The sequence below is a fragment of the Rhipicephalus sanguineus genome, chromosome 8 (assembly GCF_013339695.2).
Source record: "Rhipicephalus sanguineus isolate Rsan-2018 chromosome 8, BIME_Rsan_1.4, whole genome shotgun sequence".
Taxonomy (NCBI): Eukaryota; Metazoa; Arthropoda; class Arachnida; order Ixodida; family Ixodidae; genus Rhipicephalus; species Rhipicephalus sanguineus.
The window spans coordinates 72,994,149-73,012,045 of NC_051183.1; positions in this window are offsets into that span (position 1 = coordinate 72,994,149).

Here is a 17,897-nt window from a genome sequence, read left to right on the forward strand (position 1 = left end):
CCTGTTACAATTTATTTAATGGTGTCTAGAAATCATACCTGTGATAGTGACCTGGAGCTAGAATAATTTTCGTTGTTATTAGCTATCATGCAAGCATTGTAAATGCTATTGGATTGATGACAGTAAAGCGAAAAATTCCTGGGAGGAAGAGGCTAAGGCGCTTAGGTAATTCTGCCACAACGGTAAATGCCTGACAGTTACATTATGAGTATGTAGTAATGAACATTTTACCGCGTAGTTATAGATCCCGCACTGCAATTTACATGGAAAACGAAGTATTTTAGGTGCGAAGGTATAAGTACATCAACTTTCTAAACTAACACCTGTGCGTTTTGACGTAAGCTAACAGACTTGCTCTGTATACGATTTCAAAAGTGTTATGTGCAAAAACCTGAATATCATGATGATCCATGGCGTATTTGACGAATCCGGATTATTTTTGTCTAGATATAGGTTTTTTTTCCTCGCACCTAAAGCTAAGTACACATGTCTTCTTACATTTAGCCTCCGTCAAAATTGTACCGCTATGAATGGCGATCGAACGCGCGTCGTAGACTTTGCATCGAGAAACCCTATAAGGCTGAGGTACGATGGCGGGTCAAAGTTGCGGCGAAATGTATTGAGAATATGCTTTAAAAGTGCAATCTATATATCTGGCCTACAGATAAGTGCAATGTCACCGCGTTTTGCTTGCAAAGAAATATCCAGCAACAGGTGTAATTGACTGTGTATATTGTCACATGGTCGTGACGTCAACGAAGGCAGCAGTCAGCACGTCCGAGATGAAACACTTTATTTGGCCGAACTTGTGGCCGGGAAACTGAAAGTCAAGCTACAGCAATACGCCGATAGCGGCGAACAGAGCGTCGGCCGTCGAAAAACTGACAAGCGTTGAAGCGCTTCGGCATTTATACATGTGCCGTCGAACATTCCAGCGTTATCGTTGGTTGTCGCGCAAGCTCTAGAATAAGCTCGAGTGTTCGCGTCTTGCACGCAATCTTAACAAAACGATCTACTATAATCGCGAAGCTTCACGAACAATGAGTAGTTGGTTGCGCTGAGCGTTGCTGACGGTCTTTGTGGGCGAAAACCGAATACAGCAAAAGCGATAGTAAGAAACACGCATGGCAATATGACTTGCGAATATTGCGAGTATTTAGCACGTGGTTACTGCGATTATTTATCTTTTTTTTATCAACGCAGTAATAATAATAAATATGTCTTCATTGCTTGTTAAATCAATATTTATATATTGAAGTGGTCAAGCGCTAGAACGTAAATTGTGCAACAGATTGCTGCAGCGGGAACACGGACATCACATTATGAGGGTAATGCCTCAGAAAGTTCATGTCATTGCATATTTAATTAAACAACAGTACGAAGAAGAAAGAGTTGCATGGCCACTGCAATCTTAACTCAGAAAATGCTTGTCACACGGTCCCATAAATGTGAATTGAGCTTCCCCCCAAAAAAAACATGGCTTATCCCTCCGTCCTAGGAATCGGTATAACACGAAAATGAAACGTGTCTTCAGAGAAGTAGTGCTTATTGTGTAGTGATATATGAGAGCTTGTTCAATGTCTATTCGTGTTTGGCAGCTACAGCACCGTTTTGACGTGGATGCACCCATGTTGACGGCATGTCTCTATCGCGGCGACTAACGCCCACGATCATGATTAAACCGTTGTGGTAGCTGACGGTGTGAACATATATTTGGACACAGTGAATCGTGAATCCCGCGTAAGGATGATATCGACAAGCTCATAATCAACACTATACCCGGTATGCACTTCTTGAAAGCGTCGTCAATTAAGGAGAGAAACGGCACGGTGTGCGCTTTCTAGTAATGGGTAGCCTACGCCTGTGCTCATGCATACATAACACACACTGCGCTTCAGCAACGCGGGAGGTAGAGGTTCGTAGCCTCAGCCGCAAACGCGTGCGTCCTGCTGGCCTCTGCCTCGCAGGCGCTGCTCTCGCTCCACCAAGGCGCGACATTCGCCCGTTGAAATCGCGTCCTTTCTGCAATGCATATTGCAGCAGTTTTGTTAGTCGGTGCTCTCGCAATTGGAGCAGTCGGCGGCGGAGAAATCCCGTTGGTGCACGTGGAAGCTTCACTACTCCGATGAGCCGACGCACGCTAACACAAAGCCAAAGGCAAAGAACGTAACTGCGTCAAGGGTGCCTCGGTGACGCCAGCGCGGCCGGTCTACCTCTCTGGTATGGAGACGCTTTAACCATGACCTCCGATATCGCGTGCAATCTCGGAGTAAGCGCTAGTAAGGGTCGGTCGTGAAGCATTACTTTTTTTTTTCACATCTCACAGACGGCGGCACCGCCCCGCTCCGCCCGCCGCGAAAGAGAATGTGTGAAAGATATAAGGCGCATTCGCGCCGTGTCTAGCATCTCCCGAGTTAGCTTAGTCGGTAGGGCGTCGGGCGCTTGCCGTCGCGGCCGCAACGTCATGGGTTCGATTCCCAGCGGGGGATCTTTTTCTTTCTCGCCCGTTGGCGTCCATTTTATCACCGTCATATCCGCGACGGATGTACTTGGTGGACCCCGGCATAAAACGCTTTCTTGTTAAAAAAATAACGGAAAAATAGGCACAACTTCTATTGACGGGACTTGTCGGCTTTGCTTACTTGCTCCTTCTTTCAGGTAGTTGATAGCTCGGCACTGTTGAAGTGTAAGATAGCCTCTAAATATTTATGGACAAAATTGTACGATTTTCATGTGCCATTCGATAAAATGGCTTCAGTGTCAGGGCAGGCGCTTAGTTGTGTGTGAAGCTGCGTAAATTGCTAAGAAAACTGTAAGCTGTACAGATGGTTCTGGCAAGAGTTCGAGTGGTAACACATTTCATGCGATGTGTTCAAGTCGTTTATTTTTCTAATTCGCTACTGTATTTTTCTCTTTGACAGAAATGTAGTCTCACAGTTCGGTTTAGTTCCCTTTCTTGACTCACTAGGTAACATTACATATTCGTATCTTGCGTTGCTTTCTTGCAAGATTATTGCGTTGTGCTGCGCGTAGATATTTTTATGGTGTTGAATCCTTGAACTGCATTACAGAAGTTATATTACATTTGTATTTCTGTATTTTTGCAGAACGTTTGCGTTAATGGAGATTGCAGGAGCAAACAGAGAGGATACCCCGTTGAGCCTGTGAAGAAGCCGAATTATTAAAATGTGTAAAGCTGCTCGTTTGTCCAGTGTTAGTAAATAAAGGTTGTTCATGGGGTCCGTGGGATATCGACCACGGTAAATTGAGCTTGTTTTCTTAGAGACAGTGAAGAATCGTTATAGCAAAGAGTAAAAGGTTAGTCTACGTAGTAATTTAATGACGACGGGTAAATGTTTTAAACTGATCATGCTAGTTTGCGGAAATTGAGATACCACTGCGCGAACTTGTGACCCATAAAAATGTACACTGCCACAGAAAAATTAGGAAGCTCCACGGGAGTGAATGAGGTTGTACCAGTGAATCTCGACGCAGATATCACTGCACTGTAAATTGTGCTGTTTACTAACAAAGATAATAATAATAATAATAATATCTCGGGTTTAACGTCCCAAAACCACGATATGATTATGAGAGACGCCGTAGTGGAGGGCTCCGGAAATTTCGACCACCTGGGGTTCTTTAACGTGCACCTAAAGCTAAGTACACGGGCCTCAGACATTTTCGCCTCCATCGAAAATGCAGCCGCCGCGGCCGGGATTCGATCCCGCGACCTTCGGGTCAGCAGTCGAGCGCCATAACCACTAGACCACCGTGGCGGGGCGTTTACTAACAAAGAAGGAAGCTTTGTATGAAAGGCTAGCGTGAGGATATGCTTGCCGTCTCTTCATAGTATCATTTCCCGTATGAGAACAAATTGCACACGAGAATTCCTAGAACAGCAAGATCGGTGAAGATAAACGCAAAACAAGGAGCTTGTAGTAGGCTAACGCATCTTTACTAGTGCAAATGGCTAAGGGCAATCATGATACCAATGCTACTAGAAAGAAAGTTCAGTGTTGGCGACGTTAGCCTTTATTAGAAGTTCCCTTTTTTATATATCGCTGAGGTCAGCGATCCCTTGGACGTCATAATTTATTCAGTGCATGAGTCACTTGAAAGTCCTTATTTGCATCAGTGCTTTAGCGGCCTCCTGCAGCTGTGTTATGCGACGCCATGGCACCAGTATCTATCGAAACAAAGAAAATCATCCGTAAGAAAATCATCCGTAAAGCTACAAGCAGCAGCACGAGCATTAAGATTTACTTTCTTTTTGCATTTGCAGAGCAGTGCGAAGTTTCTTCCAAAGCGCCTTCGCAACCATAAGCTGTGTATTGTTTATCCGAAGTCATTTCTGGTTGAGATCGCATGGAACCGGAAGCAAATACTTAGCTATCATTGAGACTGAGAATCTCATGAGGAAAACACAACTACTTGTCCAGCAGCTTTGCTGGTCATTGCAATGCATCTGCTTTGGCTATTAGCTTCGCAACGAGATCAATATTGCATCTTCTTTCAACTATAATTTGCGTTAGCAATGCAAGGCCCACGTGGGAGTCACGAAAAACTGTACCTTCATCTTGAGGATACTTATGGTAACAGTAGACGGTTGGCGGTTGTTTATTGCAAGGTTGATATGCCTCAGAAATTCAAGTCTTCGTGCTACACACGGCCTATTGCAGGAAGAGGTGACAGTAACGCTTAACTTTATGCTTTATTTTATCTCGTAGCCAAGCGAAACACATAAAGTTAAAAATTAGTAGCGGGCACCTTGGCTGATATTACGAAAACGGAGACGCGTGTCTGAAAGGGCACCTAAAAGACGCATAAACGCCTAGACATGCTTGATGTGCGTGCGTTCGTGTCTACGTCTTCTTTTTTTCCTGCGTTCACTCGCGCTGCTTAGCTTTACACTCAACTGAGTGACCAAAACAATTGCGGTCGTGTTGGGTGGTCTACGGTTAATAAAGGAAAAGCTTTATACCTGGTGACAACTTTCAGTGGTAGAAGAGCCAAGCAACAAGGGCAGAGCTAATTGCACATCTGCTACTACGCCAAGTCCGTTTGCGGGCGATTTTGGCTTTGGTTTCACAAGCGCATCGAAAATGTACGTTTTCGTACGAACGCCCACGGCTTATGATATTATTTGTGAAATAATGAAAGAAATTAATATTTGTGAAATAATGGCATGAATTATAGGTTATAATATTATTCGAAAGCTACCACAAGCCTTGATATTCAAGGATGTAGCAATCAAGAAAAAATACCTGGAGTAACTGCTGAGCTCTTCAAAAATCCCATTATATAACGCTCATCTGCCATCGGTTCAGGTAATGTTAACATATTTTTCTGGAAGCAATAGAAAATTTGCATGGCGAAGGGACGCATGAAACCTCTTTATTGAAGTGGTCGGTTTTGTTTTTTGAAAGAAAACAAACTTGGAGGACGCTTGAGCTTCGCCTTCAAGAGTAGAACGCGATAGCATAATTGGGCCCAGTGCGCATTGACTTCTCAATTGTTAGCCTGCCTTCGGTTCTCGGCGCATGCTTCAACCATGCCGTAAGGAAACGAACGACTGTGTGCGTAACATTGGCCGTTTCAAACTATCCTAGAATGGCTACTGCAAGTACAGGAGCCTACTACGCCGTAATTCTTCCTCTTTCGAATGGCGAAGGGCCCACTACGCGTCCGTAAGGCAACACGCGAACTTACACAGCTGGCCCCTTTGTTGATGCTTTTGCAGCTGATGATGATCAAATTTGTCTGAGCGCTTTTTAATGGGTGGGACTTTAAAATACCCACTCGTTGCGCAATTCGCAAGTTTTCACGCCTGGCGCGATGCTACTACGCTTCTGCCACGCAGTATTACATGCGTTAAACACACTCCTTCAACTGCATGGCATTCAGATAGTGCTTTTTTTTTTCCTGAAGTTGTGTACAATCGTGGCTCTGTGGTAGAACACCTGCTTGCCCGAAAACTGCCTGGGTTCGATTCTCAGTCAAACCTAACAATTTTATTATTTATTTTATTTGCATCTGAATTTTTCAGTCGCGGTTAAGGTGAAGATTAATTGCTCACAAGGCTAGCTCTTTAACGCTACCATGTTAAAAAGGCACGGCCGAGCATGAACTCAAAAATTGGAAATCCTATGCTAAGGGAATAAGCAATTTCATAAATTTCGGCGCGTACATGGTCGGCATCGTCATTTTGCTACTTTTGGAGACGCAGTAACTTTCTGAAGTTGCTAATCTTCTCAGGCGACGCTAAGGCATGAGCGGGCAGCAGAATTCTTGGCCACAACCACTCGGGAATGTGCTTCTGCTGTTTGCAATTCCAAGCGGGTAAAACTAACTTCTTACCCTTCGTGGTCATGAACGGTACTTCTTCACAATGAAAAAGAGGCTGTCAACTCTTTAATAGACAGACACACGCCTGTTACCCAGGCGAAGCTTCGCACTCGTAATTTGATCATCCTAAAGTCATCTGATCGTTCTAATCTTCGAGCGCGAAAAGCACCTCCCACCGTAGACGCCGATGGGCATGGTGTTACATCACTTACGACACGCGATATTCAACGTGATTGTATCAGTAATAGCAGCCAACGGAAATACGGACGAGGTATGCAACGCAATTCATTAAATGAATAATTCCCTTTTGGTACTGTTTTCCATCACAGTTTTGCTTTCAAGCAGCTGGTTGGCTGAAGATTTCTAGGTCACCGACGTCAAGGTGTGTTTCGCGATTACAGACCCGCTTGCGCTGGTCGTATCGCTGTCACACAAGTTGTTTCCAGGAGATTGTAAGCGCCTAATGCAATATTTCACAACGAACCGCTGTTTCTTTAAGTCCGATGAGTGCAGATCACTCCATGCTCGCTTACAGGCTTCCATGTGCACCTGCAGCAGCCTTGCGACGCCATGGTTGTTTACCTAGGCAGGAAAACACCATGGCTGTTTATCGGGGCAATAAACACTCCATATGTACTCCTACGAACAGGTGTCATATCAAATTAACGTGTGTGGTTCCAGTGTTGGCTCCGCTTTTACTGCAGTGTTATAAACATTGTATTTGTATTCCTCTGACACAACAAGCTATATTGAGGCATCGCTCGACCACGGAGAAATATATTGACAAAAATTACGTATGATATTCACATGATCGTACCCTAAAGTGCACTTAGTCTCGATAATACTGACGTATGCACTCTAACGTGAGGGATGACGTTAAGTCGCACCTTAAGTTACCCTTTAAACGCCAGTGTTGTTGACGTGCCTGGTAAGCCCACGATGTGCTCACATCTACTACACTCACAAAAACACGTCGATGCATCTCGTAACGCTTGGCGCAATGCCATAAAATACAGCGTAGAAATACTCGCCGACTGCTTCGCATGAAACCGACTCCCACAACGCGTGGCATCTGCCGAATTTTTTAGATGCGAAGTGGCTTTTGCGCTGAGCTTTGTGCGTAGTTCCACAGGCGACCGTCCGCTTTCCACCACCTGGCTATGCGCGCGCTCGCGCCAAGGAGAAGTCTTCTTCATCTTGTTCTTCGACCGCCTTGGTGATGATACGTGCAGAGCACTTTAGAGGCCCGGGCTACCTTATGCTGTCCCAGCTTGGCGCAACGCAGAAAAAATTAAACCGTCTCCCGCTAAAGGGGACCATGAGGCGATGCGAAGCCGGAGCACTTGCACGATCGCGTTTCGTTGGCGTTTGCTGGGCATGCTACCGACCTCGCGTCGTGGAACGCGAAGAGGAACACTACGCGCGTCGTGTCTTCCCGCTAGCCTGGCCGTTAATTCTCACAGGGCTTGCGGAGAACGCGGTCGACAGGCGGGCGAGAGGGGGGCAGCGTAGGAGAGGAGAGAGAGGGAAGGGACGCGCATGCGCTGGCCCTCATCGTGGCGCTGCGCAGGAGAGAACTTCGGCATGTCGAGCCCGCATTTCAGAGGAGCCAACCGAGGCAAGCACTGGATTGAACGTGCGCAGCGCTGTACCACTTGAAGGAGAGGAGACCCAAGGAGGAGAGTAGCGTATGCGCCGCGAGAGCAGAAGCGAGAACGCAGGAGAAGCGCAAGCAGGTGCTGGTAGAGAAGAGGAGAGAGTAACGCGCAGCTGTTGGAGAAAGGAAAGGAGGAGAGTTGCGCATGCGTAGTGTGAGTGCGGACTACCACGCCGCGTGCGGATTACCACGCCGCGTGACATGTCCCTGAGCAAGAGATACTTCGCATCTAAAAAGCCATGTGTTCTGGCACGCGTTAGAGCGTTCTGGCTTGTGTTAGGGGCTGGGTAAGACGCTGTGGCCTCTCCCCTTGACACTCTCTCAGCAATCACGTGATGGCGTCGGGGATCGAGATTCTGCAGACGCGCCTTGAACCCGCGTAGCGTGCTCCAACAAGAAGTCGGGACGCAGTGAATTCATGGTGTGCTCCACTTGCAAGGACGCATTAACAACGGCAAGGTGCCCGTGATTAACGGAATTTTAAGTCGACTCATGTGCTGCTTCGCATCCCCACATGGTCCCTTTAGTGGGAGATAGTGTAATTTTTTCGAAGCGGTTTAAAGCACTGTTGTGGCTCTGCGGAAAAAGAAAATTGAACGATATAAACAGCGCTAAAAACGACACACGAGAGAAATCATGCAAGCTTCTTGCGTGTCACTGCAAGGTGCCAAGTGCATTAGCCAAGTTTCGACAGCCTTATCACAGCAGAAGTATCACACCTAAGGAATGGTTTGCGCTTTGTTCATCACTTTTTCCCCTATCTTTGTTACCTTAGACAATCGAGGTGTTTGTATATTACCGGGCGTTCTCAGTTGGTATACATATACATATATATATATATATATATATATATATATATATATATATATATATATATATTGTTAAGGTGCTTAATAGACAGCACTCAACGACAATGAGTAATGGCGACAGTCACGGCAAGGCACGAACTCTCTGCGCGAGCGGCGTTCTTTCTTCAAGCAACCAAAGAGGATGACCCACTAGAAGGCGCTGGAGAGGGTAACCCATTACCATGTCCCAAGGCTTCTCTACAATTACCCCGGGTACGAAAAGGGAGCCGTCCGGCGACCTAACAGCTCGTCACTATGAGTGGGTCATAGTAGGCCTTGAGACGCTCCACGTTGACACTGTCGCGCCCTCGACGGCGCATGTCCGAAGCTGGTTCGATGGGTTCGATCAAGTAGTTGACCGGGGATGTGCGCTCGACGACCCGGTATGGGCCTTCGTATTTCGGCAGCAGTTTTGAAGAAAGGCCACTTGCAGTGGTAGGGACCGAGAGCCACACGAGCGCTCCAGGAAGGAACGTGGGTTCAGAAGTGGTGGTGCCATCGCGAATGCTCTTCTGCAGCTCTTGTTCCTGCGTCGTAAATGTCTTGGCAAGCTCGCGACACTCTTCAGCGAGCCTGGCTGTGCCAGAAATAGGCGCACACTCAGATGAATCCGGCTTGTATGGAAGTATCGTGTCGATGGTGTGCGACGGGTGCCTTCCGTACAGTAAGAAGAACGGTGAAAAACCAGTAGTGCTCTGAGGGGCGGTGTTATAGGCGTAGGTGACGAAGGGCAGAATGGCATCCCAATTGGTGTGATCGGCGGCGACGTACATTGACAGCATGTCGCCGAGCGTGCGGTTAAAGCGTTCGGTTAGGCCATTCGTCTGCGGGTGGTAAGCAGTAGTTTTGCGGTGAACAGCATGGCACTCTTTCAGAATGGCTTCCACGACTTCCGATAAAAAGACACGGCCTCGGTCGCTGAGAAGCTCTTGGGGTGGACCGTGACGCAGTATGAATCGGTGTAGTAGGAAGGAGGCAACATCGCGCGCTGTAGCCGCTGGGAGGGCGGCGGTTTCGCCGTATCGCGTTAGATGGTCAACAGCGACGATGGCCCAGCGGTTACCAGCCGAACTCAGAGGAAGTGGTCCATACAAATCGATGCCCACGCGCCCGAACGGACGGTTAGGGCAAGGTAATGATTGTAGACCTGCTGGCGACGCGTGCGTTGCAGGTTTTCGGCGTTGGCAATCGAGGCAGGAGTGAACGAACTTCTGCACGTAGCGGTACATCCCACGCCAGAAGTATCGTTGTCGAATGCGGTGGTAAGTTTTGGATACCCCAGAGTGCGCGCATTGCGGGTCGGAGTGGAAGGCCTCGCATATATCAGAACGCAGACTGCGGGGTATCACTAGTAGCCACTGGCGGCCGTCGGCGTTGTAATTGCGTCGGTGCAGAAGGTCGTCACGAACGGCGAAATGGTGGGCTTGAAGACGTAACGCGCGAGTGGATGGTGTTGCCGTCGGATCAGTGAGCAAGTCGATCAGCGAGGTGATCCATTTATCCTTGCGCTGTTCGGTAGCGATGGTGTGAACGCTGATTGAAGCAACAGCTATGTGAGATACTGAGCAGGGGGCATTGTCGTCAGGCAAGGGAGAGCGCGAGAGGGCGTCGGCGTCAGCATGCTGGCGTCCGTTGCGGTACAGCACGCGGATGTCGTAGTCCTGCAGGCGAAGTGCCCAGCGGGCGAGACGGCCTGAGGGATCCTTCAATGACGACAGCCAGCATAGTGCATGATGGTCGGTGACGACATCAAATGGGCGACCATACAAATAAGGCCGAAGCTTTGTAAGGGCCCATATGATCGCCAGGCACTCTTTTTCCGTGACTGAGTAATTGGTCTCGGCTCTGGTAAGCGTACGGCTTGCGTATGCCACGACATATTCGGGGAACCCTGGTTTGCGTTGCGCAAGGACAGCGCCGAGGCCTACACCGCTGGCGTCCGTGTGTACCTCCGTAGGGGCCGTAGGGTCGTAGTGACGTAGTATGGGAGGAGACGTCAACAAACGACGGAGCTTTGCGAACGCGTCGTCACACTCGGACGACCACGAATTTAGGGGTCCGTTACTTCCAAGCAGCTTCGTCAGCGGCGATATGATGGTGGCAAAGTTTCGTATGAAGCGTCGAAAGTATGAACACAGTCCGACGAAACTGCGCAGTTCTTTGACGGACGTAGGTTTGGGAAATTCGGCCACGGCCCGAAGCTTGGTCGGATCGGGAAGGATTCCGTCTTTGGACACGACGTAGCCGAGGATTGTCAGCTGCCGTGCCGCAAATCGGCACTTCTTCAGATTCACTTGGAGGCCGGCGTTGCTCAAACGTGTCAAAACATGCCGCAGACGTTGGAGATGCGTGGAGAAGTCCGGAGCGAAGACGACGACGTCGTCCAGGTAACACAGGCACGTGTGCCATTTCAAGTTACGCAGAACGGTGTCCATCATGCGCTCGAAGGTCGCGGGCGCATTACACAGACCGAACGGCATGACGTTGAACTCGTACAAGCCGTCGGGCGTGACAAAGGCTGTCTTTGGTCGAGCGTCATCAGCCATGGGTACTTGCCAGTACCCCGAGCGCAAATCGAGAGATGAAAAGAATTCTGCTCCTTGGAGGCTGTCAATCGCGTCGTCGATTCGCGGCAGTGGATAAACATCCTTGCGGGTGACCTTGTTGAGCCGTCGGTAGTCCACACAGAACCGCACAGAACCGTCCTTCTTCGTAACGAGAACAACAGGAGACGCCCATGGGCTGTCGGAGGGCCGAATTACATCGCGTCGAAGCATATCGTCCACTTGCTCGTTAATTACCCGGCGTTCTGTGGGAGACACGCGATATGGACGTTGCCGCAGCGGTGGTTGGGCGCCAGTGTCGATGCGATGCGTAACAGCGGACGTGCGGCCGAGGGAAGTTTGCCCGACATCGAAAGAATGACGAAATTCATCCAACAAGCACAGAAGCTGCGAACGCTGGACCGACGTAAGGTTGTCAGCAATGGAGGGACCAAATACATCAGTAGGTGACGAATCAGACGTGGAAACAGCACTGATGGTGCAGGAACTGGTACAGTGCGAGTCATCGGGTGCGTCCAGAACTTGTGCGTCTTCAACGGGTTCCACTTTGCCGAGACATTCCCCTCGAACCAACGTAACAATGCACGGGGATGGGTTGGTAACAAAAAATAGTGGTGCTGCCCTGAGTGACTCGCACGGTCGCAAAAGGTACCAGCAACCCTTTCCTAGTGCAGACGCGGGCAGATGGCGAAAGGAGTGCAGTGGTGTCGGAGAGACCGGCGCAGTAGACCGACACAGCCGTTGACGAGTTTGGAGGCACTTTCGTATCGTCTTGGACGAGGATCTTGCTCATTGCCGATGGACTGTCTGTCGGCGTCAAATGTGAGAACGGTGAGAGTTCGATTTCGGCTGGTGCGCAACGAATTACGGCGTCGTTGCGGGAGAGGAAATCCCATCCCGAGATGACGTCGTGAGAGCATGCCGCAATTATGATGAACTCGACGTCGTACAGAACGTCCTGAATGACGACGCGAGCAGTGCATACTGCTGTGGGATGAATACTCTGGGAGCTCGCGGTACGAAGGGACATCCCAGAAAGTGGCGTCATCACTTTTCGAAGTAAGCGGCAAAGTTTTGCGTCCATAACGGATACAGCGGCTCCAGTATCGATAAGGGCCGATGCGCGAACACCGTCCACAAGGACGTCGATTACATTCGATGGACTTCGCTGAGGGCTTTCACAGTTCGATAGCGTCGCAGCCCTTGCCTCCTGGACTGCGACGACTAGTTTTCCTGCTCTCGTGCGACAGAACGAGGCCGCATGGGTGACAGTGACCGACGTCGGGGTGACGGAGAGCGGCGAGTAGCTGGAGGTGGGCGTGACGTCGGCGACATAGGTGGAGGTGGGTCGTAGAATGCACGGCTTGACTGGCTGGTGACAGGTGACGCGACTCGAGGCGGCTGCACGCGTTGACAATAACGTGCCACTTGACCGGCGTAACCGCAAGCAAAGCAGATGGGCCGGTTGTCGGGGGTGCGCCATCGGTTCGCCGGGGTATGTCCCGCCCATGTCGCAGTACGTGATTGACGAGTCGGCTGCTGAAATGACTGCATAGTGGGCTGCAGTCGGGGCCGAGGGATGGCGTCAGCATATGTAGCCGGCACACCCGCCTCAAAGAACGGAGGTCTAGCGGCGGCTTCGGCGTAACTCATTGGGGCAGCCGCAGGAATTACTTGGGGCGTCCTGGCGACAACTTGAGCGTAACTCTGAGGCGCAGGAGCCGGAGGTTGCGGGTGGTACTCAGGCATGACCTCCGCAATTTCCTGCTCAATCGCTCGGCGGAGAGGAGGAAGAAGTGTGGTCGACGACTGTTGAACGTGCGGCGGGTGGGCAAAGGCGAGGAGGGAGATCTGGCGTGCAATTTCCTCGCGCACGAATGACTTGACTTCTGCCAGCAACGCGGCCTGGTCAGATATTGCCGCCAAGCCAGCAAGCTCTGCGTCGCGTGATGGGGAGCGACGGGTCATCGAACGCTGCCGGCGGAGCTCCTCGTAGCTCTGGCACAGCGTTATGACCTAGGTCACTGTGCCAGGGTTTTTGGCGAGCAGCATGGTGAAGGCATCGTCGTCAATGCCTGTCATTACGTTCCGGATCTTGTCAGACTCGGACATGGTTCCGTTGGCCTTCTTACACAAGTCGAGGACGTCTTCGATATAACTTGTGAACGATTCACCGGCCTGCTGAGATCGCTCACGTAAGCGCTGTTCGGCTTGCAGCTTACGAACTGCTGGGCGGCCAAAAACGCTGATGACGGCGGTCTTGAAATCGGCCCAAGTCGCAAAATCGGACGCGTGGTTGTTGTACCACAAGCTTGCTACGCCCGCGAGGTAGAACACCAAGTTGCTTAACTTGCCTTCTTCGTCCCATTTGTTGGGGATGCTGACGCGCTCGTAAATTGCGAGCCAGTCCTCCACGTCGGTGCTATCGGCGCCAGTGAAGATAGGTGGGTCGCGTATACGGGGGACACCGGGACATGTGCTCGTTGCGAGAGGAGGCGTTTGCTGGGCGGCGTCTTGAGGCATGGTAGATGGCAAGGTACGGGATCGGAGCTCGAGGGGCATTGAATGGGAGCAGAGCGCTCTCCACCAAATTGTTAAGGTGTTTAATAGACAGCACTCAACGACAATGAGTAATGGCGACAGTCACGGCAAGGCACGAACTCTCTGCGCGAGCGGCGTTCTTTCTTCAAGCAACCAAAGAGGATGACCCACTAGAAGGCGCTGGAGAGGGTAACCCATTACCATGTCCCAAGGCTTCTCTACAATATATATATATATATATATATATATATATATATATATATATATATATATGTATATGTATATATATATATATATATATATATATATATATATATATCGTAGTTGCGAGTGAGCGCCCGTGTTTCCCGTTTCTTCCTCGTCGTCTTTTTTCGAGCAGTTGATTTTATTCAATAAGGAAGCACAGCAACTCGCCCAACTAACTGTTCTGACGAAAAGCAGCTTATGGTCACGCAGATGGCCTCGGTTGAATTCCATCTCGAGCCTCTCATCTTTAATATTTGCACCCATAGAAACTCGCTGTAAATGCCAATTTATCCCAAAAAGCCAGGGACCGAGGTCGATGCTGGAATTTCTTTGACGCGGACTTTTTACGCTATCACATTAAACCTAACAGGGCCTCTTTTGCGTTCGCCTAAGTCGACTAGAAGACGAAAGTCATCTGGAGTGGCTATTTGATCGTGTACTTTATACCACGCGCACGTAGCTTTTTGATTTTCTAATGCAACTTGACTGTACTGGAAAAATGTTATTTAGGCCCTGCAGGATCTGTCCCCTTTGTACGACTGAGTGATTCCTAGCTCCGCCAACAATTACACATTGAACACGAAACTATCAACACAAAACCTTGAAATTTTAATAAATTCGGGGGATGCCGAGCACTTTTTAAGAATATGAAGGTGAAAGCCCTCCTGGATATTTTGTGTATATGTTATTCAATATTGCCCGCCGCGGTGGTCTATTGGTTATGGTGCTCGACTGCTGACCCGAACGTCACGGGACCGAATCCAGGCTAATCAGAATCTCGGCATTCCGATGGAGGCGAATTCCTTGAGGCCAGTGTACTTATATTAAGGTGCATCTGAAAGAACACAAAGTGCTCAAAATTTTGGAAGCCTTCCACTACGATAACCCCCAAAATTATATAGTGGTTTTGGGACGTGAAATCCAATATTTTTTTTTTAATTTTGGAGTTGAATAGTCTTCTGATGCGCTGAATTTTATGATGAATGCTTTGCTGATGTGCTCTTTAAATTTATATTCAACTCGGTGCTGGTTTCCTGTAGACATTTGGGGTGGTATTTCTGTCTGACTTTATATTGCGGTTTGATTAAACTTTTTCAAGTCAAGTCAAGTGCTTTTATTTTCATTTTTTCTTACAATCATGCTTATACAGATATCTGGACCGATAGCCAGGAAAGGCTAGTGTCCGGTCCAGTGTTAATAATAAAACATTCAGGTCAGTGCACTATTTACAGTTAGGTATACAATTACATATCTTAACAGACAAACAAACGAACAATGGTTTTCACAAGTGCACCCTAATAGTTATTGCAGATATGTTAAAGGTCCTGGTTCGCAAGAAAAAAGAATTTACTACACTGCTTAAAGTTGCGTGCGGTTTTAACCTCCAAAGGTAGGATATTCCACATTTTTGTTCCACTTAATTCGATCACTCTTTCACCGTATACATTATAACATTTTGGTAAATTCAGATTGCCTTTTAGAGCATGTCTCGTACTGCGCGTCGGAAAACAGAACACATTACGAGGAATAGGAAAGTTAGTGCACATAATGCTATTAACTGAAATTGAAATCTTATGATTACACAGAGCCTTAAGCGATAACACTTGCTGTGTCTGGAAAATGTCGTGAATTACATCATTGTTACTGTTAGGATTAATTATTTTCAATGTCCTTTTCTGTAATTTTTGTAAAGGTTGTAGGTATGTTTTGTAAGTTACGCCCCATGATGCTATACAATAACTGATATGGCTATGACAAAACGCATAGTATAGAGATTTGAGTATTTCAAGGGGGAAATATTGTCTTGCTTTAATGAGGTGGTAACATCCGCACGCGACCCTCCTGCACACAGTCTGAATATGCGCTTCCCAATGTATATGTTGGTCAAAAATGACGCCCAGATACTACCATTTACATGCTGCAGACATTGTCGTGTGCTTCTTTTACACCCAAGAATAGCTGAAGATGGGCCAACGTCTCAGCACTACACACACCGTGGTGTTCCTGAAGGTGGCGTCTTAAGCCCCGCATTATTGAACCTTGTGTTCATCGCACTCGTGGAACGTATTCCGCGTTCAATTCATATGGTCATTTATGCCGATGACATCTCTGTTTGGTGTCAGGTGTAACACGGCCGCAGGTGTATGCGAGGCTCCAAAAAGCCTTGATTTCAATATAGGTGTACGTTAGTCAAGGAGACATCGAGATTTCACCTGAGAAATCTGCCTTGGTCGCATTTACGCCGAAGCCAATGACAGCATATGCCGTATCCATCATGGGGCAAAATGTTTGTCACGCCAGTACGCACAGATTCTTAGGCGTCATCATCGATAGGGACCTTTGGTGAAGTCCCCATGTGGCTGGTCTTAGCAAGCGCCTGGCAGCCATCTCACATCTCTTCAAATTCCTCAGAGGTAAAACGTGGGGAACATCGTTGCACGCTGTGTTGCAATTATACCGGACTCTCTTTGTCGAGTACCTGCAGTACAGTCTACCGGTGCTGAGAAACACTTGTAAAAGTAACGTACGTACAATCGAAAATGCTCAGGGTCAGGTACTCTGGGTTTGCCTCGGACTGCCACGCTGCACGTCAACAGCGGAGACCATTGCCACTGCAAAGGATCATCCTGCAAGCGTTCACATAACCATGGAGGTGCTTAGGGCACACATTAGACACTTTGCTCGCACCCCTGACCACCACCTAGCCTCGCTTCCAAAAGACCGGTCCGATGCATCCTATTGCAAAAAGATTAAGGCTTTCCGAGAGTGCCTTCTAACAGACTACACACCTCCTGAGAGAATCCTGAGACCCCTTTGGTTCCCGGATCAGCATAAACTTCATCTGATAGTGCCAATGATTCGGAAGAAGGCGGAGCTCTTGTCGCTAGCTTTAAAACAGCTGTCTCTGCTGATGCTAGACGAGCAATACGCAGACCACGTCATAGTTTACACGGATGGCTTGACAATTGTTAGGGGATCTGCAGGAGCTGTTATCTTCCCTGCAAAAGCTTAAATGTATCATTTAAGGCGTTTCATGGGGCTACGTTGATTGCTGGGGAGCTTGCGGCACTCCGCAGTGCACTTCGAAGAATTGAACTAGAGTCACCAATAAATTCGGGCATATTTACAGTGTCGAAGTCAGCCCTGCAGTGTCTATCATCAGCTTTACGTCTAGGTGCAAAAGGCCAACTAGTATTGGAAATAAGAAAAATCTATCAGCATTTAAAAGACAAATGGCATGACATAACTTTTCAGTGGCTTCCAGGCCACTGTGCTATCAAACGCAACGCCCTAGGTAACGAGGGGACAAAGACTGTGAATGAATAGTCTAGTTTGAAATATGGAACACGACGAACTTTTCTTTGCTGCAACGAAAGTTTATTCATAGCTATTTTTAAATAGAAAAGGAAAATGCGAAGAAAAGACAATTGCTCTTTTCGTTTAGAGCGATCGAAATACGGTTTTGAAGGGGGCGGTCGCACCGTTGTGAAAAAGCGGACTTTTAAACTGCGCCCTGGCACGCCCGCTAAATATGTTCTCGCGTTTTGCTCCTGCTCTTCTTGATCTCAATTCCGGTGGTCCGCATTTTGCGCTCGCTGAGTGTGCTGTTCTCAAGCGTGTGATATCGTGATTGAACGCATTCGTCGAAAAGTAAAGTGAGCAGTAAGCATCAAATGAACGTCTGCTTCTGCA